Source organism: Musca domestica, unplaced genomic scaffold, assembly GCF_030504385.1.
Source record: "Musca domestica strain aabys unplaced genomic scaffold, Musca_domestica.polishedcontigs.V.1.1 59, whole genome shotgun sequence".
NCBI lineage: Eukaryota > Metazoa > Arthropoda > Insecta > Diptera > Muscidae > Musca > Musca domestica.
The window spans coordinates 2,448,024-2,473,781 of record NW_026712362.1 but is presented as its reverse complement, the minus strand read 5'-3'; the positions used below and the strand labels follow the sequence as shown (position 1 = coordinate 2,473,781).

Here is a 25,758-nt window from a genome sequence, read left to right as displayed (position 1 = left end):
AGATCTAGGAAGACCATTTACGTGCAACTTCTACCAATAAATTGGAAATGGGTAAATTAGTTTAAGTTGCTATTATTCGAAAATTAGAGAACGGAACCTGATGGTTTTCTTTTATTATTTATCACATTATCTTGTGGAATTCTTTCGAGTATCTCGCCTATATAAACTGTATGGTTTATTATAGTGTTGTAGGGTATTCAACGGTCGGCCCCGCTCGACTGTAGCCTTTGCTTACTTGTTTTTAATTTGAATTTCTCATCCTCTGGATGACAGAAGATGATATATTTCCAAGCCAATGCCTCTCTCTTCAAGGCGAGGAATACAAAATTGGAGTTCAACACTTAAAGTGTGTGTGTGGGTGTTGAGTGTCGTTGTTATAGTTTTCAATCTTCATTAGTGAGAGATAACCAAAAGTACACACAGCAACGTGGCATATAATGAATGAATGTGTAAATGAAATAAAAGAAAGCGGAAATGGATACAAATCTAACATATTTACTCAGATGTGTATGTGTTTAGATACCAACACCTCCAGAAACACGCGCTCACACACACAAATACCAATACAAATATTTTGTTGTAAATATGAGTAACAGTGGTGTGAGCACCCATCTCCCAGTAACATGCCATGCTTCATCTCATAGACTCCCTTTCATTTATTCTCTCCCTCTCCCTCCATCTCTCCCACCCACTGCCTGTTTGCCTGCTCATTCGAATGTGTGTTAGTTCCCCTGTGGCATTACTCTTCCACACACACACACACACACAAATAAATAAACGAATTAAGGCGGAAAATTTTAGTGAAATTAATTTCGAAAGTTAGCATAGAAATGTTGCTGTTGAACACCATCATCCTCATCTTCGTTATCGTTATTGTTGTTGTTGTTGCTTTCAAATGAATGTCATATTTGTTAACACCAGCGGACATAGATGAATGTAGTTGCAGCTCGGTTGCACAGACTTAACTGTCATGTTAAACTATACAAATAGACGATGGCGAAAGCCAGCTGGAAAGGTAGAGGAATTTCTTGGGGGGTTTGGAATTTAAAAAAAGTTGGTAATTTATAAACTAAGGCGGAATTAAATGAAAATAAAGCAAATAAATTTTGATAAACTTTTTAAGAATTTAATATTAGGAATTTGATATCTAGGACAATTTGGGGCGTATGAGTGTTGGCACAAATCATACGAACTCCAATAAATGGTCTAATGGCTGGAGATACATGGAAAAGGTGTTTTTTTCATAGAAGGTATGAAGAGAATTTGGTGGCAGACCTGTATGGCAAAGAGTTCCCCAATTTCTATTGAGAGGCTCGAAAATGCTTTTATGGCTGGTATTTATATTGGTGCGAATGAAAGTAACGTTCTACCTGAAAGTAAGGCGTATTTTTATTAAACGCATTGTTCTGAAAATCAGACAGAATTTCAGTGATATTAATTATAGACATATTTTTAAAATGTAGGCTTCGAGGTGATATTTTTATTCCATAGGTAGGAATGAATGCCTAATCACAATTTGGGAACTATATCTATAAATCTGAATTGATTTTCAACAAATTTGACGGAGGCCTTTGTATCTCTAGTACCAAATAACATTGCGGTATCGACCGATAAGAATTATATTAAAAAATGGTTATTTGATCAATAGATATGCAGGAACGAGTTTCACCAAATGGATAAATTCGGTTGAAGTTAGAAAATCAATCCACTTTGGGTTGATACTATATATATATGGGGGACAGTAATCGTAAAATCGGATGAATAGGTATATCGAAGGCATATAACAGTCTGCACCAATGTCGTTAAAATTTGGTAGATGTATTTTCGAGCTGTATCTAAAGTCCGGTATCAAATATCCTTGTTGTGGAGTACATATTATGCGTGTAAGGGAAATATCACATATATATGCGAGCTATAGCTGTATCTGAACCGATTTTCACCTAATTTGAAGTACTTATATCTAGGATGAATTCAGTCGGAATTGCCAAGATTTAGCTCATTTGAGCTCATATTAGCCATTTGGAGGACAATAAACCTGAAATCGGATAAATATTTATATGGGAGCTATGTCCAAATCCGATTCGATCTTGATAAAATTTGCTGGAGGTATTTCTGAGCTGTATCTGACATCTGATACCAAAGATCATTGTTGTGGAGGGCATATTACGCACGTGAGGGATATAAAACCCAAAATCGGATGAAACATATATATGCGAGCTATAGCTGTATCTGAACCGATTTTCACCCAAATTGAAGTGCTTATATCTAGGATGAATTCAGTAGGAATTGCCAAGATTTAGCTCACTTGGGCTGATATTAGCCATTTGGAGCACAATAAACCTGAAATCTAATAAAGATTTATATGGGAGCTATATCCAAATTCGATTCGATATCGATAAAATTTGATAGAGGTGTTTCTGGGTTTTATCTGATATCTGGTACCAAATATAATTTTTGTGGAGTGCATATTACGCATGCGAGGGACTTGAAACCCCAAATCGGATGAAACATATCTATGGGAGCTCTAGCTAAATCTGTTCCGATTTTCGCCAAATTCGATGAACTTGCTTCTAGAATGAATTCGGTCGGATGTGCCAAAATTCGGACCATTTGGACGGATATTGGTTATTTGGTGCACAATTAAGCCGAAATCGATTGAAGATATATACGGAAGCTATACCTCAATTTGAACCGATTCTCACCAATGTCCATAGGTTTCGTTATTGAGCCAAACAATTATTGATTGCAAAATTTCATCTCAATCGGATATTAAATGCGATCTGCATTTTTTCACAAAAATGCATGGATAGACGTACGGACGGCCTGCATGCATAAATCGATCCGGAAAGTGATTCTATGCAGATCCTCAAAAGTAATTATGGGTCTATCTCGCTTGCTTCTCCATGTTAGAAATAAATACACAAAGACATAATACCCCTACCACTGTGTTGTGTAGGGTATAGCAAGGTTTCAGCCAAATTGTAAAAATGCTTCCCAGGGTGCGTATGTGTGTGAATATAAATCATACGCTCCCCTAAGTCCATGTAACATTATTTAAATCAAATTTCGTAAATTAACTTTAATTTTATTAACTAATCGCATTTCAAACTAAATTTTGTTCCGCTAAATTAATTACTAAATTTAGTAACTTTTCCAACATCAGTTTTCTTTTTTTCGGAGAGACATTTCAAACTTTAAAGTTAAATGTCAAACTCGGCGATGATTTTTTTCTTCGCATTTGCTGCTCAAATATCCGGGACTTTGTTTTGTGCCATCATCCCATTTCATGGCTTTACAACTCGTTGAAGAGAACAAGGTTGTTCCATGTTTCCTTGAACGGTAACAGCTCATGCTTCCTGGGTCCAGATATTTTTTTTTTTTTTTTTTGTTTCCTTTAGTCATTTTTTTCGCCTGACACTAACAATAAAATGTTAGCGTTTGTTTTTTTTTTTTTAGCTTGCTGTAGTTTGACTTGTTAATAAGTTTAAAGTTTTTGGGAAGGGAACTTTGTGTGTTTGTTTGGTGGAACGTAGAGAAGACCAGGCCTTTAGGTGATGGCAAAGAATGAGAGAGTTTGAGTGAGAGCAAGAACAAGAGCAAAGGAAAAAAATTAAATGTTTCAAAGTGTTAATGAGTTTTAATTATTTAAAGCGACAAAATTGTCTAAGCATTTTGCTGCTTGACTATTTGCCTTCAAGTTGCTCGGCAGCTGCTGTTCACAAATTCAGTTGTCGTCGTTGCTGTTGTTAAATTTCCCCTGAGGTCTGCAGCCCTTTCGGCATATAGTTGTTGGCAAGCTCCTTTGCAAAGGGGTATCCGTGAGTTTATGTTTTAAACTCGGCACTTTGTAGAGGTCGTTGTTATTCTTGTGAATGCATTTTTTTCTGGCTTCTCTCATTTTTTTTTTTGTTGCTGCAAGTTTTCATAAATAATTTGCCAAAAGGATTTAATTGCAGTTGATTGCCAAGTTTGCACTTGCTCCAAAATGCAGGTGTGCAGGTATTTTGAAATGCAAGATGGGTTGTGTTGTTTTTTCTCTTTTCTTAATATTTTTTCTGTTTTAATAATTATTTGTAGCTTTTTTGGGGGGAGAGTGGGGGTAGGTGGAAAATTTCTGTTCTTTCCTTTAGTTAGTTTAGCCAAGTAAATATTTTGCATGCATAAATAAATTGCAATTAAAATTTCGTATTGAATTTCTAAAAAGTGCAGTTTTGAGTCGTTAAAAGTTGGCAAGGAATTTATTATACGTTAATTAATTTTAATAAGTTGGGGGGAATATGTCCCATTAGGAGTCATTTTTATAAGAATTTGAGAGAAGACCTAACATTTTTTTCACCAAATTTAGTTTGGTGTAAAATTGCAAACCATTGCTGCGTATTAGTGCTGGCGTTAACCATACGCCCCCATGTTTAAAGTACAGAAATAGAATTCTTTAAACAATTTTGTTGAAGGATTATTTCTCCAAAAAGATATTTGAATTTTCCCTAAAATTTATTATCTTTCCCCATCTCATTGAACTCCTTCGATTGAACTCCATCTTCCTCACGTTTTAAAAGCTCCATGCCATTTAACATCAATCTTTTGCATATATTGTGTATTGCAACATACATATTTTCTGTTCATGCATTTTATTATTAATCACCCAATCAAAATGCATAAATCCCATGGATAATAAATCACACTTTGTACGTCAGAGTGCATGAGACAGAGTAATGGTATAAAACCAAAAGACCCAACAACAACAACAAGTGGAGTGCACGCTCTTCTTATTAGAGTGACAGGATGGTAAACTAAATATTGATGTGATTAAAAAAAGTTAAATTATATTTGATCATTGAAAATATTTTTTTAAAAATAATTGCCAAACACTCCAGAAGGCCAATGCAATTTTTGAACTTCTCTAAGGCCTAAAAATTAAAATAAATATTTACAGCTTCTCAAAGGCCGAGAATTGTGTTAAAAAAACGTTTTATATTTTATCCAAGGCCTAGAATTAGGGATTTTCAATAGATTATTTCCGACTCATTTAAGGACTAAAACTGGGAATTTTTCGAAGGAATTTTTATAACTTTTGTAAGGCATAAAAGCCTAGAATAGAGAATATTTTAAATACACTTTTACAGCTTCAAAAATTCTTAGAATCGCGAGTTTTTAAAGCTTTTCTGAGGCGTAGAATTGAGAATTTTTTAAATACAATTTTACAGATTCCCTAAGCCTTAAAATCGTGGGTTTTTTACTGCTTCTCTAAAGCTTAGAATCGAGATTTTTTTCAAGAACAACTTTATTTCTATGTCCTGGAATCGTGGATTTTTTTAAAGATTCTGTAAGACCTAGAATCGATAATTTTTTAAATAAATTTGTACAGCTTCCCTAAGTTTTAGAATCGTTGCTTTTTTATAGGCCCAGAATATAGAATTTAAAAAAATTACAGCTTCCCTAAGTTCTATGTGCCTTAACCCACCTTTAAAATGATTTTTTACAGGACCAGAATCTAGAATTTAAAAATAATACAGATTCCCTAAGTTCGAGAGTCGTGTATTTTTACAGACCTAGAATAAAGAATGTTTTTAATAAATGTTTACAGTTTCCCTAAGTCCTAGGCTCTTAAGACCCTTTTTTATTTTTTAAGGACATTTTTACACTTTACCTTTGTCCTGAAATCGTGGGCTTTTGAAGGAAGTTTTATAATATAGCAATATAGATTTAGAACTACTAATTTCTTTAGGGAATTTTTTGCAACTTCTTTAAAGGCTTGGATAGAGGTTTTTAAAGGAGTTTTTATATGTTCTCTGAAACCTCGAGTCTTAAGTTTTGCCAGGAATTTTTACAGTTTTTTAAAACCAAGGCGAGCGGATCGTTCATGTTTTATGAGTTGCACAGCTTCTCCAAGGCCTAAAATCGAGATTTAAAAAAAATATTTAAAGTTTTCCTAAATCTTAGAATCGTGGACTTTTAAAGAAGGATTTTTAAGAAGTTTTTACAGTTTTTCTGGGGCCAGAATCCAGAGTTTTAGCAGGAAATTTTATAGTGTTTTAAGACCGAAAATTGGTGAGTTTTAATAGGAATTTTCACGCCTTCTCAAAAGCCTAGAAGCCTAGAATCTAAACTTTTTTTTAAAGAAACATTTACGGTCACCCTAAGTCTGGACTTTTGAAGTATTTTTCATAGCTTCTTTAAAGGCTTGGATAGAGGATTTTTTAAGGAGTTTTTACAGCTCCTCTGAGAGTGAGTTTTACCAGGAATTTTTACAGCCTTTTTAAAGGATTTTTCACACCTCCTCATTGATTTTTTTCTAAGGTCTAAAATTATGGAACTTAAAAGAAAGTTCTACAGTTTCTCTTGAGCCAAGAATTGAGGTTTTTTTTTCTTAGAGGAACTATGGCTGGTCCTTTGAAATGTATATTTAAACACAGAATTATAAATTTTATAGACCTACGAAAATAGTATATTTTAAATTGGCCATAACTCCTTAAATATTGACAATTCGGGGTTTTTAGCTATGATTTTTGATCAGTTTGGTAATTAGGGAAAATGGCATATTTTAAAATGGCCATTACTTCTGAGATATTGACATTTCGGTTTTTTTAGCTATGTTTTGTGATCATTTTTTTAAAGAGGAAAAATAGCATATTTTAAAATGGCCATAAATCCTTAAATATTGACATTTCGGGATTTTTAGCTATTTTTTGTCACTGGTTTCTTACGGAGGAAATATAGCACATTTTAAAAAGACATTAACTACTATAAAACACCGAAATGTCAATAGTTTTAAGCTTTTTTTATTAAATATCTGAGACTTCTCGGAAAAAAAATATGGTAATCCACGACTAAATATTAGTCAGCCCTCCAAATATTGGAAATCCCATAGTCATTGGAATAATTCCTTGAACATATCACAATAGTCCTTCTGAGAAATTTTCTTTAAAAAAATCTAAGATTCCTCAGCTGAAAATTATGTTTTATAATCTGTAATTGTTATTGTGATAGTCCTTGAAAAAAGGCTGAAGAATCCGTGATGTTGCCCTGGCAAAGGTATTAAAAGAAGCCGGACATTCTTCAATATTCTTTTTTAGAAACTGCGATTGTCTCTGAAGAACCCTTACTATATTTTTAATCTTTAAAAACACTGAAAATTTTATTTAAAATTCAATTAATAAAAAGATAGGGGTGCGTATGATTTACGGCAACATTCATACGCCCCTATAGCACTTATTATTATGGTAATTGTTTTATTTTTATATTTTTTTAAATTCAATAGTTATATTTTTTTAAAGTGAATTTTAAAAATCCCTTGAATCTGTAGATATTTAGAAACAAATTCAATTAGATTTCAAATTGGATAATATGTTAATTTTGCGCATTTGGAGCTTGATTATGAACAATTTTAAGTTAAACTCCCTGCTGTTTTTGTCTTTTTTAAAAATAACATTAAATCTTCCATATCCCGGCTCCCCAAAAAAAAAAAAAATGATCCCTGGTTCAAACCCATTCAAAAGCGGGAGAAAAGCAATGAAAATAAAACAAAAACATCATAAAGGAGAACAAAACGATGCCAGGACATGTACATATAACTTGGATGGAAATAAAAAAACTCCCCACAAGGATTACAAGTAACCAGATTCCTTTTCTGTCGTATTTTCATTCATACATTTCTTATCTTGTTGCGTTGCTATTGTAAAGTTCCCGTTCTCATTGTTGTTATTGTTTTTTTTTTTTTGCAGTGCAAGCAACCACTACTGCATTGCTTGCATTCATTGTTTAAAGAGATAACACAGAGAGAGAGAGAGAGAGAGAAAGAAGAAAAAAACATACCAACCATTCCCAGGCAATTCCTGGCCAATTGCCTGGTTGGCTGACTGCTTGGTTGGATGGTGTTAATGCGGATGATGCCACGATGAGGATGATGATGATTGTATAACAATTGCTTTAGTGGTAATTAGCGCCATTTTTAATAATTTACACTCTGTACTTAAACAGCAACAATCCAGTGTTGAGTGGAATATCAAAAAAATTGCTGGGGTTGTTTGACTTGCCAAAGACGAAGTGGCTGTCATCTTTGGTTGGAACTGAAGTGCAGTAATAAACTCAGCTCAGTTTTATCCATTTGCTTCGCACATGGTTTGTTGTTGGTCTAGGAGAAAGCATTGTTTATACATTGTTCTCGTTATTGTTGGTGTTGGTAGATGTGAGATTATTATTTATTGCTAAAGTAAATGTAGAATATACTCATGTGAGTGTCTTAAACATATATGTAAGAATGTGTGTTATTTACTATTCTCTTTTTTATTTTTTTTTTTTTTTGTATGATGTTTTTTCTTGCTTTATTGTGAGTGCAGGTTGTGTGTATTTGTTGTTGTTGTTTATATTTAACACGGCAAGTGCTTTAATTTCATATTTTCATTGCATATTTATTTCTTCTTTGTTTCTCTTGTTTAATTTTTATACTTAGGGGTTATCTTTTTGTTTAATCACTACTGATTTAATTATTTAATATATAGTTTATTTTATTTTCAAAAAATAGTATTCTCTTTTTTTTAAGTGAGAAATTTTGAAAAAAATAGATTTTAATTTTCTGTTATTTTTGTTATTTAAAAGTTTCTACCTTTGGTTGCGTATGAGTATTGGCATCACTTATACTCAACCCGAGCTTTGTAAATCTATCAGCAATTTACAATTGGATCGTCACATTTGTAACCCTTCAAAAACATCATTGATAGCAAATATTATTTTGAAAATAAAAAACGGAATATAAATTTATTCATAATTTTGTAAACGGAAGTGTTGAGTGTGTGCGTATTGTAATCACTCATACGTAGCAATGGTGAATTGTGAATTTTCAGAGGAATTTTAACAGGTTCTCTACGAGCTAAAAACATGGTTTTTAGAGGAATTTTGAAGCTTCTATAGGATCGAATATCTTGGAGTTTGCGAATAAATTTTCGAAGCTCCCCTAAGGTTCAGAATCGTGATTTTGTATCGTGATTTTTACAGCTCCTTCAAAGTTTTGAATTGTGAATTTTTTAAGAGAATTTTTGCAGCCTATGTAAGTTCTAAATCCGTGGACATTTTAAAAAATTGTTTAAGCTCCTCTAAGATTTAGAATCTTAAATTTTCTTTTAAGGAATTTTTATAGGTTCTCTAAGACTTAGAATCGTGGAATTTGACAGCATTTTTGCAGCCACTTTAAGGTGAAGAATCGTGAGTATTTTGAAAGTATTTTTTACAGATTCTCTAAGGCCTGGAAACTAATATTTCTTAAGAGTATTTTTAGGGCTTCTGCAAGACCTTAAATCGTGGATTTTTTAATGGAATTATTATCTTTGGAATTATTAGCTTATCAAAGCATAGAACTATGGATTTTCTAAGGCCTAGAATCGTGACTTATAAAAGTATTTTAACAACATCTGGCTCGTAGATTTTAAAAGTTTTATTACAATTGCAGAGGCCGAAAATTTTAGGATTTTGTAATCCCGAATCGTAGACTTTTTTAAATATTTTTGCAGATTCTCTGTAGTCTTGAATCGATATGTTTGTTGGGAATTTTTACAGGTTCTCTAAGATTTAAAATCGTGGAATTTAACAGCATTTTTACAGCCTCTTTAGGGTGTAGAATCGTAAGTATTTCAAAAGTATTTTTTTACAGATTTTCTAAGGCCTGGAATCTAATATTTCTTAAAAGTATTTTTAAGGCTTCTGCAAGACCTCAAATCGTGGATTTTTTATGGAATTATTATTTTTGGAATTGTTAGCTTATCAATGCATAGATCTATGGATTTTCTAAGGCCTAGAATCGTGAATTTTAAAAGTATTTTAACAGCATCAGGCCTACGATCGTAGATTTTTAAAACATTTATTACAATTACAGAGGCCGAAAATTGTAGAACTTTTCAAGGATTTTGTTATCCCGAATCGTAGATTTTTTAAATATTTTTGCAGATTCTCTGCAGTCTTGAATCCATATGTTTGTTGGGAATTTTTACAGATTTTCGAACTCCTTGAAAAGTGGATTTGTTAGAGCTTCTCTAAGGCCTAGAACCATGAATTTTTTATAAGAAATTTTGAAGCCTATCTAAGGCTTATACATGTTAAGTTGTTAAACTTTTTTTTTCATCTCCATCGAATTCTAACGGATCTTTTACAGCTTCTTTAGGGCTTGAATTATGTTTTTTTAAAGGAATTTTTCCGTTTCACTAGGCGCTAACATCATGGAATTTTTATTACTTATCTTTGACCGAGAAAGGAGGAGTTTTTAAAACTTCTTTAGGCATAGATTCGTTATTTTTACCAAGAATTTTTACAGTTTTTTTTAAAGCTGAGAATCGAGGAATTTTTAAAGTTTCTCAAAGGCACAGAATCGTGAATTTTTACAGTTTCTCTGAAGCTGTAAAATTTTCTGGAGTAATCACGATCCCCCAAAAACTTGCCTTTTATATACATAGGGTCTTCTGTCTGTATATTATATATGAACTGCCATTTATTGATTCCTTGTGGCGTTGGGCGCCATCTATCGTTCTAAAATCTAAAAACTTAAATTAGAAATAATAGAGTTTATTTTAAGACCCCTTTCGTTGGGTGTCATCTTCCGTTTTAATACCTTAAAATTGAGATCTTGAAATCATTTGGAGAAGGATCTATAGGAGTCCATTGGAGTATCTGAAATCCAAAGAAAATGTATTTGTATAACTTTTTCAGCTTCTCTAAGGCCGTTAAAAGTCTTCAAATAGTTGATTTGTAAACACATTTTTACACATCACTTAAGGCTCTGAAAATGCTGGTCTGCAGAAGGACCAGCACTTTGGATTTGGAATAGGCTTGAAAACATTACTAACATTTTCACAGAACTTCAACAATGCATTTTTAAAATATTTTTTCTGCTTTTCCGAGGCCTTTTCCTTTCTCAAGGATGTTCCAAGGGTTCACCTATATCCTCCTGTCTTTGCGGGAAATATGATTTTGTAATACTTTGTCATGAATAAATTCGTAACAAAGTTTTTGAAGTACCAGATTTCTTAGAAGAAGGTGCCGGGAAATATTATTTTTATAATACATTGTCATATTACGAATTTAATAAAGTTTATGGAGCACCAGTTTTTTCTAAAGGTGCCGTATAACATGATATGTCTATAGAAGGACCAATACTTTGGATTTGGAAAGGTTTGACCACCCTACTACAATTATCACAGAAAAGTAAACATAAAAATTTAAATCTTGCGATAAACTAAATTGAGAGGATATAACTCTCACTGAGTTTTGCACTCCTCCCAGGGATCTTTTTCAGAAAACACCTACCTATTTCAGAGTATCATAATTTTCACAGATATTAGACTCCAGAAATCTACAAAACCCCAAAAAAAAACTCGATAAACGTAATTCAAGGGATATATTTTCTATAAATTTTCTGACTCTTCTCCTATTTCAGAAAATCTCAGATTTAATCCCAACACCCATATATTACAAAATCACGCCATCAGATCATTAAATTACATTTGCGGTTTTTCCTTTGTTGTTGTTATTATTGTTTTGGTTGTTGTTGCTGCTGCCACATAACTATTATCAAATCACAGCCTAGCATATCCTTTTGTTTACGATTAACACAAAAGATTCGTTGCAGCATTAAAACGCACAACTTTTGTGTGGATCTGTGTGTGTGTGGTGATGTTTAAATGTCTTTATATGGCTTTGCTGAACTTCTATACACTTTACACATAAATACCAGCACACACACACAAATGAACATATCCTCAGACCTACAGACAAATAGACAGTCATTCACATTTAAAGGAAATTGTAGAGATAAACTCTTTTTCTGGTTTTAAGTTTGCAATGTCTTCATGTGCGAGTGTGTGTGTGTGTGACGAGTGTTTGAGGTTGAATGTTGTTCACACATACACACACGCCCAGAATAATGATTATATTTACTGCAATGCAGTAAAACAAAACAGAGGAAAATCAGTAGAGGATAAAAAAAAGAAAAACGAAAAATTGTTCCACCAACAACAACGAAAACTTAACGCAAACATGTTTGGTTTTTTCTTTTTCTGTCTTCAATTCAACTCCCCAAGTTGTTGCTTGGGGTTCGGAGCAGAGAAGTTGCAATGCTGGTGTTTCTTTCGTTAACCATAATCACAGAGAGATTTTCTACTTATGATTTCCGAAAAAAATTGTGCTCCATGGGAAAAAAGACAAGCCAGAACCACAACCAGCCAAATAGTCAGACAGTCAGTTAGCCAAGCTGACAGCCAGCCAGCTAACCAGACCGGCAGATAGTTAGGCCAGCTAGCAGCATCCTTATTATTATTAAGGTGGCAAAGTTGAACAGATTTACGAGTGTATGTGTGTTTGCTGGTGTTGTTATTATTCTTTTCTGTTTTGCTTTGTTTCGCAATATTTCTTGGATATGTGTGTGTACGTGTGTGTGTGTGTGTGTGTGTTTCTGTGAAAAAACTCCAACCATTTCCAGCAAGTGGAATGAACTTTCTTGTACTTTTCCTTTGTCATGGTCTACTTATGGTTAACCCATATATATTTGAACAGCTCTGTATGAGCTAAAGGAGAGCAACGTACACACACGAGTTGTGTTTATTATGGCAATGTTCCGGTTTTCTTTGACTTTTTGCCGGCTCATCAATAATTTTTCTTATTTTGTGTTATATTCTTAATATGTATTTTTGAAGCAAAGCAAAAAAAAAAAACTCTTATGTCCATTTTTTGAGAAAAAAGGATATCTCTGTGTTTATTTATCTCTTTATCCCTTTAGTCGTCATTGCAAAAAAACCCCAAACAATCATTCAAATATTTGCTGTTAAATGAAGTGAAATTTTAGGTCAATCAAATCCAAAAATTTTTTTCTGGGTTGATTTAACAAACTTCGGGTTCTCTTTGCAGATATATTTGTACAGATGTTCAATGGATGGCTTTATTTGGCCGCTTTCTAAATGTTTGTGGCGATTTTATTTGAAGACAGTATTTGTTTGCTTTATTTTGGTGGCAGGAAAGCAGGAGCGGAGAGAGATACATTTTAAAGATATATTTTTTCTTAAGAGAGATCCTTGTCCTGTCCACTTTTTGTGAGAATATTGTTAAAGAGATAGGGAAGTCATGGGCGTGTTTTATTTCCTTTAATTTGGAGGGCGTATTGCTACTGGCAATAATCATACGCAGCAATGTTCGCTTGAGTTTACAATTAATATTACCAACTAGTAATATTCTCAATAATGATGATATATAGGTTTCGGATTTTTGTTTTAGATATTAATATTTGAATGAGGATTATTTTTTCCAAAGAATCATTTTTTTTTTTTAATAGCGTGGGTCTGGATTTTTTATATATAATAAGAAGGAAAAATGTCCCTCCTGTGAGCCAACTCAAACGATATTTTTTAAAGAATTATTTAAGCTAGCTATAAGGACCTAGGATGTGGATTTTGAAATAATTTTCCAATGGCTAACGAGGTGTATTTCTAAGAATTTTCCAAAGGCTAACAACATGGATTTTTTAAAAATTTCCGAAGTCCAATGACGTGAATTTTTAAAGAATTTTCCAAAGTCTAACGGCGTGGATTTTGAATGAAATTTCCAAAGACTAACGACTTGGATTTTTGAAGAATTTTCCAATGGCTAGCTACGCGGATTTTTTAAGAATTTCTAAAATCGTGGATTTTAAAAGAATTTTGCTAGGACCAACGACGAGGATGTTAAAAGAATTTTCCAATGGCAAAGGCAACGGAGTACATTTTTCAAGAATTTTTCAAAGGCCATTTCCAATGTCTAACGACGTGTGTTTTTCAGAATTTTCCAGTGGCTAACGTGAATAATTCGTATTTTTTAAGAATTTTGCAAAGGTCAACGAAGTAGATTTTTCAAGAATTTTCAAAAGGCCATCGATGTAACAAATTTGCAAAGACCAGCGATGTGGATTTTTAAAGAATTTTCCAAAATCTAAAGACGTGGATTTTTACCGAATTTTCCAAAGTCTAAAGACCTGAATTTTTAAACAATTTTCCAAAGTCTAAAGACGTGGATTTTTAAAGAATTTTCCAAAGTCTAAAGACGTGGATTTTTACCGAATTTTCCAAAGTCTAAAGACCTGAATTTTTAAACAATTTTCCAAAGTCTAAAGACGTGGATTTTTATAGAATTTTCAAAAGTCTAACGACGAGAATTTTAAAAGGATTTTCCAAAGTGTAATGACGTGGATTTTTAAAGAATTTTCCAATGGCCAACGAAGTAAATTTTTTAAGTTTTTTTTTCAAAGTCTAACGACGTGGATTTTTAAAGAATTTTCCAAAGTCCAACGACGTGGATTTTTATAGATTTTTATAGAATTTTTTATAGTCTAACGACGAGAATTTTAAAAGGATTTTGGTAAGTCTAATGATGTGGATTTTTTAAGAATTTTCCAATGGCCAACAAAGTAGATTTTTTAAGAATTTTCCAATGGCTAACGTGTATAAAGTGTATTTTTCAGCATTTTGCAAAGGCCAACGAAGTAGATTTTTGAAGAATTTTCCAAAGGACATCGTAGTAAAAGTTTTGCAAAGACGATGTGAATTTCTAAAAAATTTCAAAAGTCTAACGACGTAGATTTTTAAAAAAATTCCCAAAGTCTAAAGACGTGTATTTTTTCAGAATTTTGCCAAGGCCAACGAAGTAAATTTTTTAAGAATTTTACAAAGGCCAACGAAGTAGATCTTTCAAGAATTTTCCAAGGACTAACAAAGTGAATTTTTAAAGAATTTTCCATGGGTCAAAAACGAAGATTTGTTCGGTTCCAAACAAGGATTTTAAAGAATATTTTAAGGACAACTACGAAGATTTTTTAAGAGTTCAAACAAAAATTTTTGCAGGAAAACAACAAGTATTTTTGAATAATTTTTCAAGGATCAAAGGCGTGAATTTTAAAAAAGAATTTTTTAATGGTGGAATTATTCAGGATTTAGATTTTTGAGATTTTTTAAATGTTTTTAAGGTCTAAAAACGAGGATTTTCAAAAAAGTTTTCAAACCAAATTCAAGGGCATTTAACTTGGAAAGTTTTTTTTTATTTAGTTCCCATTAGTGGGATTTTTTTTTTCAGATTTTCAACCAATATTTGATTTTAAAAGACTTTTTCAATGACCAATGAAAAGTTTTATTTTTAAATTTAGAATTTCAAGAGCACATAAGTTAATTTTTCAAGATTTTCTTTAACAAACTTCAGTAGCCTGTAATGGGAATTTTTTTTATCAATACCCAATATTCAACGGGAACAACGCTGACTCTCCAAATTTTAAAAGATTTTTTCGATGATCAATGAAGTGATTTTTTCCCCATTTTAGAAGACTTTAAAGTCAACTTCAGTAGCATAACAACTTTTTTTTTTTTGTTTTGAATTTCAAACCTACTTCAAGAAATAAGTAGGTAAATAATTTTCCACGCCAAATTTAAGGGTGTAGAGGGTGAATTTTTTAAAAGGATATTTTTAAGCCGATCTCAAATACCTTAAATGCGGATTTTGTAGATTTTTATTGGCTAAAATAAAGGGATTTTGAACAAATCAAAATTCCACAAAACTTTGACATTTTCAATAATTTTTCAATTACATTCCAATATATTTTCGAACTTTGAATTGTTTAAATATTTTTTCAAATTCCAAGCTAACTTTAATGGACTTTTAAAGAAGTATGATTATGTGATCTGTTATATATTTTTTGAAGACCCCTTGTTGTTTATAAACTAGTAAGAGGTTTCTATCTCTATAAACCCCTAAGCGGACTTTTTTGGACTATAGATGCCATATACATTATCAAAAGGTTCCAGACTTCAGATCTAGAAGGATCTTAGTTGTCTTTAAATGTCTATCGTAAATCTAGAGGCTTACGTCTACAGAAGATGTAGGGTTCTCCTTTGCCGAATGAACCCCAACATAGGTTTTTGGTCATCTCTTGTTTGTGGATGGCATTAAATCATTCATATTGGGGGTGACCTATAAGTGTTTTCAACAGTCATACGCCTTTATGTTTACGATGGTTTGTGGCGTGTGATTATTGTCTCTAGTCATACGCTCCCTTGTCGGCATATTTTTCTACATCGTTGTCCGTATTAACCCCAAATCTAACAAATATTTTAAAATTTGTTTGATTGAGGAGGACTCGATCATTTTTCAACAACTCAAATACTGTAAATGGACACATCCTCCCATTTCCACGCCTCTGCTTTGGGTTTAAATGATTTCCTTTTCTTATTCTTGCAAAAGAATATAAATAGCTTTATCCGCTTAGGATGTAGACCCTGCTTGCCAAAAATAATGATGTCTGTAACCACTTCTTTTCTTATTTGTTTTGTTTGTTGTTTTTTGTTCTCTTTACATTTTCTGGATCTTTGGTTGTTTGCTTTTCCTCTACCAACTCTGACTTTTCTCAACCACAAAACCATGGGAATTTTAAATAGATTTTCTTTTGCTTCCTTCTTTTTTGTTGGTTTATTTGTGGCTGATATTGATTTGTTTATTTTATTTCTTAACTAATGCAAAAGGCAGTAAAGTGTTTTTTTTTTGTTTATCGAAAAGTTCTAAATAAAACATGACCTAAATTTTAAGACATTTCGATGGGAATAAATCATAGAATTCCTCATAAAGGATTTATGGGTTGAGAAAGATTTCAAAGATTGTCAAAGCTTACCGTTTGAGAGGAATTTTTTGATTTCATAAATAATTTAAAGGATTTTCGAACATACCTGGAAAGAGAGAGAAAGAGAAAAATAGGGATATTAATATTTAATAAGGATTTCTTTTGAATTATTTTTCAGGAATTTGTAAGTTAGTTGGTAATTTTTTTTTTTTAAATAATGAATTTATTAATATTTAATGATGCAAAAATTAAAAAAGGAACAATTGTATAAGTTTATTTTAGTATTTGAATTTTTAATGCAGGAATTGTTTGATATGAAACTCTAGCAAACTAAAACAATAAATATTTTTTTGGAGAAATATCTGCATTGGAGTCAAACGCCATAGTTTGTACATTTTTTTAAATTTCATTGAATGAAAGCAAAAAATGCTGGAAATCGGATAAATAATAATAATAATGTTATTATTATTATTATTATTATTATTATTATTATTATTATTATTATTATTATTATTATTATTATTATTGTTAGCGCCACTGTCGCCTAAGTGATAAACTACATTGCAACATGCTGTTAGCGCCACGGCCAATTGTTGAACTATTGCCAAATTTTGATATTTATCGAATTATTGTAATCTCAATCACTATTAATTAAATCTTTTTTAAGGTTATAAATCCAACGTGTTTCTAAGTGTAGAATACAACATTACTTTAACGTTGAATTCAATTTGTACAAAAAATATAATAAGTTTTCGCGCTTTGTTTCAAACTAAAAAGTAACTAAAAACATCTAAAAACTGAATTTACTTTTATGTATTTAATTTATAATTATTCCTCAATTAGGAATTTCAACATACAAATACAACTGGATATTGAATAAACTGAATTTTCTAAACCAAGTATTTGTTGTTTACAATCTTGTGGAACTTAGCGCTTGGGAGATTCCCGTAACAAATTGAAATTCTTTTTATAAGAAGAACCTCGTTCCAAAACCTAACCCCAAAGCAGTGGAATAAGACAACCAAGATACGGTTAACCCAAAGAAAACACATCCAGCCGGCCAAATTTGTAAGTCCTAAAAATGGATAATTCTTCTTTACAGGGTCAACCGCCACAACACCATATTGCCTCCAACACCAACTCGCCATCAACAGAAAACTGTTCCGTTTGTAATAACCCCCTCTCGGATCAGCGTGCACTTTGTCACAAATGCCAAAAGATTTATCACCTAAATTGTGTTACCGTAAACAGTGATAATGAACCTTGCACATGCCATAATTGTGCCAACATAAATCTGTCTTCAAGCTCTTCAAAATCTGTCAGAAGTCATCGCAGCAAAGCCTCCAGCGTTTCACAAGGCTCCACTATCCGAAGAAAAGAATTAGAAATGCAGCGCCTCGAAGAAGAAAGGCAACTAGCTAAAGAAAGAGATTCCGAATTCTTAAGGCAAAAGTATCAATTGTTGCAGCAAGAAGAAGAAGATAGGGATGATCGTAGCTCCGTAGACATAAATTCCGTACACGAATGGCTGAACAATCAACCCAATCCTCATAACATACCAGAAATAAATCAAAGTGCAGTGCCACCGCTAAACGGACCAAATTGTTCTGTAGAAAATACTAATGTAACGTTTGCAGTCTCCACTTCAAATCAAGGTCGAGCAGCACAACTTACAAAAAATAATGTGCCTATAACCACGCCAGTAACACACTTCCAAAATAAAATAGCCCATCCATCTTTACATTCAACATCATACAATAATGCAACCACTTTTATTAGTAGAGCAGAAATTCCAACAACACAAACAACAACAACAGCTTTTCCATCTAACGTCACTTTAGAAGCATCTGCTAATTACCCCTTCCTTCCACCAACAACAGCTTTTCCACCCAACGGCACTCAGAGGCCACCGGCGAATTACACTTTCCGTCCATCAGGTTCGTCAGCTCAAAACAGCACCATACCTTCAAACCTCACTCATCAGCAAATAACATCGAGACAAACTGTTCCTAAAGATCTACCCATATTTACTGGCAATCCAGAAGGGTGGCCTCTTTTCAGTTCCACATTCGATTGGTCTACGGAGGTATGTGGCTTAACTGATGCTGAGAACTTAATCCGTCTGCAAAAGGCGTTGCAAGGAGATGCTTTGAAATCTGTTCAGCACATTTTAATCCACCCGTCCTGTGTGCCAGCCGCAATTTCAACACTAAAATTATTGTATGGACAGCCAGAAAAGATCCTCCATTCCCTTAAACAAAAAATAAAATCATTGCCGGCAGTCAACGTAAATAAGTTGGATACACTCACCTCATTTGCCGTACAAGTTAAAGGTCTACATGCCACAATAGAAGCCTGCAATCTTCTTGATGAGCTGAATAATCCATCATTACTACAGGAATTAATTGCCAAATTGCCTTCTTATTTCCAAATTCAATGGGGTACATACAAAATGAATTTATCAAAACAAAATAGAAAAGTCAACATAGCGGAATTCTCCGCATGGATTTTTGACATTGGTGTTTCTGCCAGCAGCGTAAATATTGACAGCAGTTCTAGCTCTGCCGCAGAGAGTCTCTCACGTAATAGGCAGAGAAAGGCATATGTACACACTCACACTGAACAGAGCAGAAAGATATGCATCGTGTGCAGTAATAACTGCAACAACGTTGCCAACTGCGAGAAATTTAAGAGAATGGATAGGACAAATAAATGGAATATCGTAAGAGAATTTAATCTGTGTAAACAATGTTTACGAAAACATTTTGGCAAATGTGATCGTAACAACGTATGTGGTGTTGATAATTGTCAGTATAAACATCATTATCTATTGCATAAACCAACGGAAAAGACGGACAAAAGAGAAATGTCAAACATGGAGGATTCAAATAAAAATAAAGTTTCAATGCAAAACAGTGAAAACCAGAGTTGCAACACGCACAAAGCATTGGGCTGTAACAATTTATTTAAAGTTATTCCGGTAATAATATATGGCAATGGAAACAAATTTATAGAAACATTTGCGTTTATCGACGACGGTTCTTCAACCAGTTTAATAGATGAACAGATCGTCAACGACCTAAATCTTTCCGGAACCAATGAACCTTTATGTCTTAAATGGACTGGTAACGTCGAACGAAATGAAAACAGTTCTCGTAGACTTTGCTTAAGTGTGGCAGGTCCCAACAAAAAAGTTCATACAATAGAAGTTCGAACAGTGAAACATCTTTCTTTACCGAGGCAAACTCTTGTGCAAGATTTTCCTTATCTGACTGGATTACCTGTAAACGGTTACGTTGATGCCACTCCACGATTATTGATTGGTCTAAACAATTCTAACCTATGCGTTTACAACAATATAAAAGAAGGAAATATCAACGACCCTGTGGCAATTCGGACCCGTCTTGGGTGGTTAGTGTACGGTGCAATGGGAAATAAGTTTATAGAACACCATCACTGCCATTCGGATGAATGCAATAATAAGATTCTATCGGATTTAATGAAAACGTTTTACTCTTTGGAAACTGCCTGTATAGATGGTGCAAAAACAATAATGAGTAAGGACGACGAAAAAGCCATGTCCATCTTAGAGAAGTGTACTATACAAAGAGCAGATGGACACTACGAAACCTCTTTGTTGTGGCGAGACGACAATGTACAAATGCCAAAGAGTTACGATATGGCACTGAAAAGGTTTAAATGTTTAGAGAAAAAATTAAAAAGTGACCGTCATTTAAATGATATTTTCAATAAAACAATTTCTGAATATATTTCAAAAGGCTTTATAACCAAGACAGAAAATTATCGCGACCAGTCAAGGAAAGAGAAAAAGGTTTGGTATTTACCAATTTTCCCAGTTTTTAATAAAAACAAGCCTGGGAAAACCAGAATCGTTTGGGATGCAGCTGCGAAAGCCCATGGCATTTCTTTAAACGATATGCTGATGAAAGGTCCAGATATGTTGGGTTCGCTTCCATCAATTCTCATTCGTTTTCGTGAAAAAGCTATCGCCATTTGTGGTGATATAGAGCAGATGTTTCACCAGGTGTTTATAAGGAAAGAAGATCGTAATGCCCAGCGATTTCTATGGCGTACAGAGAGCGAAGGAGAACCTGACGTTTATGTTATGAACGTGATGATTTTCGGAGCGTCATGTTCGCAGTACATTAAAAATACTAATGCCGATAAATTTAAGGGAAAATATCCTACAGCGGCAGCGGCTATAAAAAACAACCATTATGTCGATGACTATTTAGATTCAGTTGACACAGTTGAAGAAGCAATTACCTTAGCCAAAAATGTTAAATATATTCACGGAACGGCTGGCTTTAATATCAGAAACTGGATGTGTAATAACAAAAATGTTTTAGCTGCAATGAATGGTATCAATAGTCAACAACATAAGAGCCTTAATCTCGGAAACGAAATTATAGTAGAGAAAGTTCTTGGTGTTTTTTGGAAACCAATAGATGACACTTTTACGTTTAAACTTTCGCTAAATATTGCCAACAATATATTGACAGAAAATAAAATCCCCTCAAAACGGGAAATATTAAGAATTTTGATGTCAATATATGATCCTTTAGGTCTCATTGGACACTATTTGATGTACCTAAAAATAATACTTCAGGATGTATGGAGGAGCGGCGTAACGTGGGATGAACAAATACAGCCCCATCATTTAGCGAAGTGGACTAAATGGCTATCATTTTTACCGGAAATTGAAAACATTTCAATACCGCGGTGTTACCTCCAATATTTTAGTGATTATCACGATGTTGATGTACAACTGCATACATTCGCTGATGCCAGCGAAAATGGCTATGCAGCAGTTTCCTACTTCAGAATTTCGAATGGTATCGACGTCGTCGTATCACTTGTGGGTTCAAAAACCAGAGTTGCCCCACTTAGAGTAGCCTCCATTCCACGTTTGGAATTAATGGCAGCAGTAATTGCGTCACGTTTTGCCAATAGTATCAAAAAGAGTACAACCATAAAACTTAGCCGAATGACATTTTGGTCCGATTCTAAAACTGTCATTAGTTGGTTAAAATCAGATCAAAAGAAGTACCATCAATTCGTGGCTTTTCGGGTAAGCGAAATTCTCGACACGACTGATTTAGATGACTGGCGATGGATTTCCGGCAAATTAAACGTGGCAGACGAAGCTACAAAGTGGTCCAAACGTGGACCTGACTTATCTAATCACAGTAGATGGCAAAATGGTCCAAGTTTTTTGAAAGAAGACCCAAATCTGTGGCCGATACATACTGGCATAAATGCTAATATTGACTGTGAACTTAAACAAAATTTGTTTCATGTTAAAGAAATTCACCACTTGGTTACAATTGAGCGCTTTTCTCAGTGGCGAAGAGCGCTTAGGTCGGTTGCCTATGCCATACATTTCATAAACAAACTTAAAAAGAGTTCCGAGCCAAATAACATATCTCAATGCGAACTAAAAACGGCGGAGATCATTCTCATTAAGCAAGCTCAAATGGACAAATATTTCAATGAAATAACAACGATGAAATGTGGTGGTAAAATTAGCAAAAGTAGCTCTCTTTATAAGCTCTCTCCTTTTTTAGACGACAAGGAAGTTTTACGTATTGATAGCCGAATAGAACACGCCGATGTTCCAGATGAATTTAAACACCCAGCAATTATGCCAAAACAACACTACATCACCGAGCTAATATTACTTCACTTTCACGCAACCATCATGGAAATCACGAGACCGCCATAAATGAAATTCGACAACAATATTATGTGCCTCGCTTAAGAACTACATATAGAAAAGTTATACGAAAATGTCAAATGTGCAAAGTTAGTAAGGCAGAACCAACATATCCACAAATGGCAAGACTTCCAAGGGCTAGACTGTCGGCACATGTTGCACCCTTTACATTTACGGGCCTGGACTTTTTTGGCCCAATTTTAGTAACTGTCAATCGGCACAAGGAGAAAAGATATGGCGCATTGTTTACCTGTCTAACTATACGAGCTGTGCACATTGAGATAGTACATTCTCTAACCACCAGTTCTTGTATTTTAGCAATACGGAATTTCATAGCCAGACGTGGTACGCCAAGGGAATTCTTCAGCGATAATGCGACCAACTTTGTTGGAGCAGAAAAGGAGCTACGCGCTGCCGTAAAAGAAGTTGACGGAAACGAATTTGTTCGCAATTTCACAACTGCCACAAGTAAATGGAATTTCATTCCGCCTGCTGCCCCACACATGGGCGGGGCGTGGGAACGCATGGTACGATCTATTAAAACAGTTTTTTATAAAATAATGCCGACGAGATCAGTCAATGATGAAACCATCCGCAGTATGATGGCAGAAGTTGAAAATATTGTAAACTCTCGCCCGCTTACTTACGTGCCAATAGACAACGAAACTCAAGAGGCACTAACGCCTAACCATCTACTGCTAGGGAGTTCAAATGGAATGAAACCATTAGCAGATTTTGAAGACTCCAGTGTGGTGGTTAAGAATAGCTGGTTGCAATCCCAACTGTATGCCCAACAATTTTGGAAAAGATGGCTGTCGGAGTATTTACCGTCTCTAACATGTCGAACCAAGTGGTTTGAAAATAGTAAACCCTTAAGTAAAGGCGATTTGGTTGTTGTGGTTGACCCTTCGTTCCCGAGAAATGTTTGGCCAAGGGGAAAAATTTTGGAAACAACAGTTGCAGCTGACGGCCAGGTTCGAAGAGCGAAAATTATGACATCAAGGGGTGTGCTAGAGAGACCAGTAGCAAGATTAGCTCTACTCGACGTGGCTTCAAATAGGGAGTAGGGCTGCGAAATTTTCTTGCCATACTGCGGCGGGGTGTTAGCGCCACTGTCGCCTAAGTGATAAACTACATTGCAACATGCTGTTAGCGCCACGGCCAATTGTTGAACTATTGCCAAATTTTGATATTTATCGAATTATTGTAATCTCAATCACTATTAATTAAATCTTTTTTAAGGTTATAAAACCAACGTGTTTCTAAGTGTAGAATACAACATTACTTTAACGTTGAATTCAATTTGTACAAAAAATATAATAAGTTTTCGCGCTTTGTTTCAAACTAAAAAGTAACTAAAAACATCTAAAAACTGAATTTACTTTTATGTATTTAATTTATAATTATTCCTCAATTAGGAATTTCAACATACAAATACAACTGGATATTGAATAAACTGAATTTTCTAAACCAAGTATTTGTTGTTTACAATCTTGTGGAACTTAGCGCTTGGGAGATTCCCGTAACAATTATTATTATTGTGATTATTATTATTACATTATTTTCAACTTCTTGCAATAATTTCTTGCCTTAAAGTATTTAATTCATTTCTCTCATCAGCATCAAAACGTTTGCTATTTGGTTGCCTCTGATGGGCAAATGAATTGCAAATAATTGATGTATTGCAAAAAAAGTAGCTCCGAGTAGTTTTCTTTTTTTGCTGTTATTGTTTATTCCGCAAATGTAAATAAATTTTTACGGTAAGATTTATTTTTAATTTTGTGGTTTATTTTTTTCTCATTCGTTTTTCCACATTTCTGTATCCCCCACACGTGCATATGTATGAGTGAAATATGCCTGCCTGTGAATGACAATTATTTCCAATTAATTGTTATGTACTTAAGTAGGGAGAATGGAGCGAGAGAGAGAAATGGGTGAGAAAGAGAGAGAAAAACATACAGGAAAACATTTCGAGAGGGCTCAAAAAATAGGAGAGAATCCACCTAGGGGTGTTATTGGATTGTTGATTTTAACAATGCTATTAGTTTTTTTTTTTTTAATTTTTTTATATTTTTTAATTTGTCAACTGTCAGTTTATTTTCATTATTATTAATTTAATTGATTATGTTTTTATTGATGTTGTTGGTTTGTGGTATTTATTGATATATTTTTAATAGGATTTATTTATATTTCATCAAAAGCTCTAGAAATTTGCACAAAAAAAAAATAAAACAAACAAAAAATAATATTAAATTAGTTATTGAAATATATATTTTTGTATTTCAGATTATTTTTGGGGTGTTATTTTTTTTTAATTATCCTAAAATCGTGGACATAACTGTATTTTTTACCGGGTTTTCCAAAATAGTTTTCCAAAGCAGCAACTTCACCAGATCCTTATTTCGGATTTTATAATAGTTTTTATTAACCAAAACTGTGTCCCTTTGTGGGGAGGTACCAGAAGGAATGGTCCGACCTCTACCATCATTACAACACATCTGATTTTGATGGAAATATTGGGAATTGTCAAGTATGAATGTTAATTTCGCGTTTTATGAGCCTCTTGGATATTCAAGATTTTGATCCCTTAGTGGAGGAAGTACCACAAGGAGTGGAACGATATATGCCATCTTCCTAGCAGATCTTGTGTTAGCAGAAATATTGGGAAGTTTGGAATTTCAAGAGAATCGGATGCTTATTTCACCTTTTATGAGAAGTATATTTATTCAAAATTTTGACCTGTTGTGGGGGTATGGTCCGATATATTGTATTTTCACTCCAGATCTTGTGTTAGTAGAAATATTGAGATGTGTGAAGTTTGAAAAGAATCGAGCGCTTATTTCGTATTTTTAAGGCGTTTTGTCATTAAAAAGTTGATCCCTCTGTGGGAGAAGTACCAGAAGGTGTGGTTCGATCTCTACCATCCTTATAACAGATCTTGTGTTGATAGAAATATTGAGATTTGCAAGGTCTGAATCGAATTGGATGTTAATTTCGCGTTTCATAAGCTTCATGGATATTCAAAATTTTGATCCCTTCCTGGAGGAAGTACCATTATATTCCATGCCGATATATTCCATCTTCACGCCAGACCTTGGATTAATAAAAATATTCTGTTGTGCAAAATTTGAAGACAATCAGACTCTTACATCACATTTTATAAGAGTTATAATTATTCAAAATTTTAACTCTTTGTGGGGGAGGTACTTAATGTAGTGGCCCGATTTTGTCCATTTTCGCACCTGACCTAGCACTGACGCGAATATTAGGATTTGCAATATTGGAGCAAAATCGAATTATCGTTTCTCTTTCTGTGCAAAAAATATTCTTTGAAAATGTCAAACTTTTTTTGGGGGTGGTACCAGAAGGAGTGGACCGATATATTCCAACTTAACAGCAGACATTGGGTTGATAA

General features: G+C 33.7%; 1 protein-coding gene across 1 annotated transcript in view; it reads right to left on the bottom strand.

Moving 5' to 3' along the window:
• The window catches only part of LOC101894211 (mucin-5AC), a gene marked incomplete at its 5' end in the record, with an annotated part of 234,375 nt that overhangs the window by 50,848 nt on the left and 157,769 nt on the right, over positions 1-25,758 (bottom strand). The gene's annotated exons all lie outside the window — the stretch shown is intronic.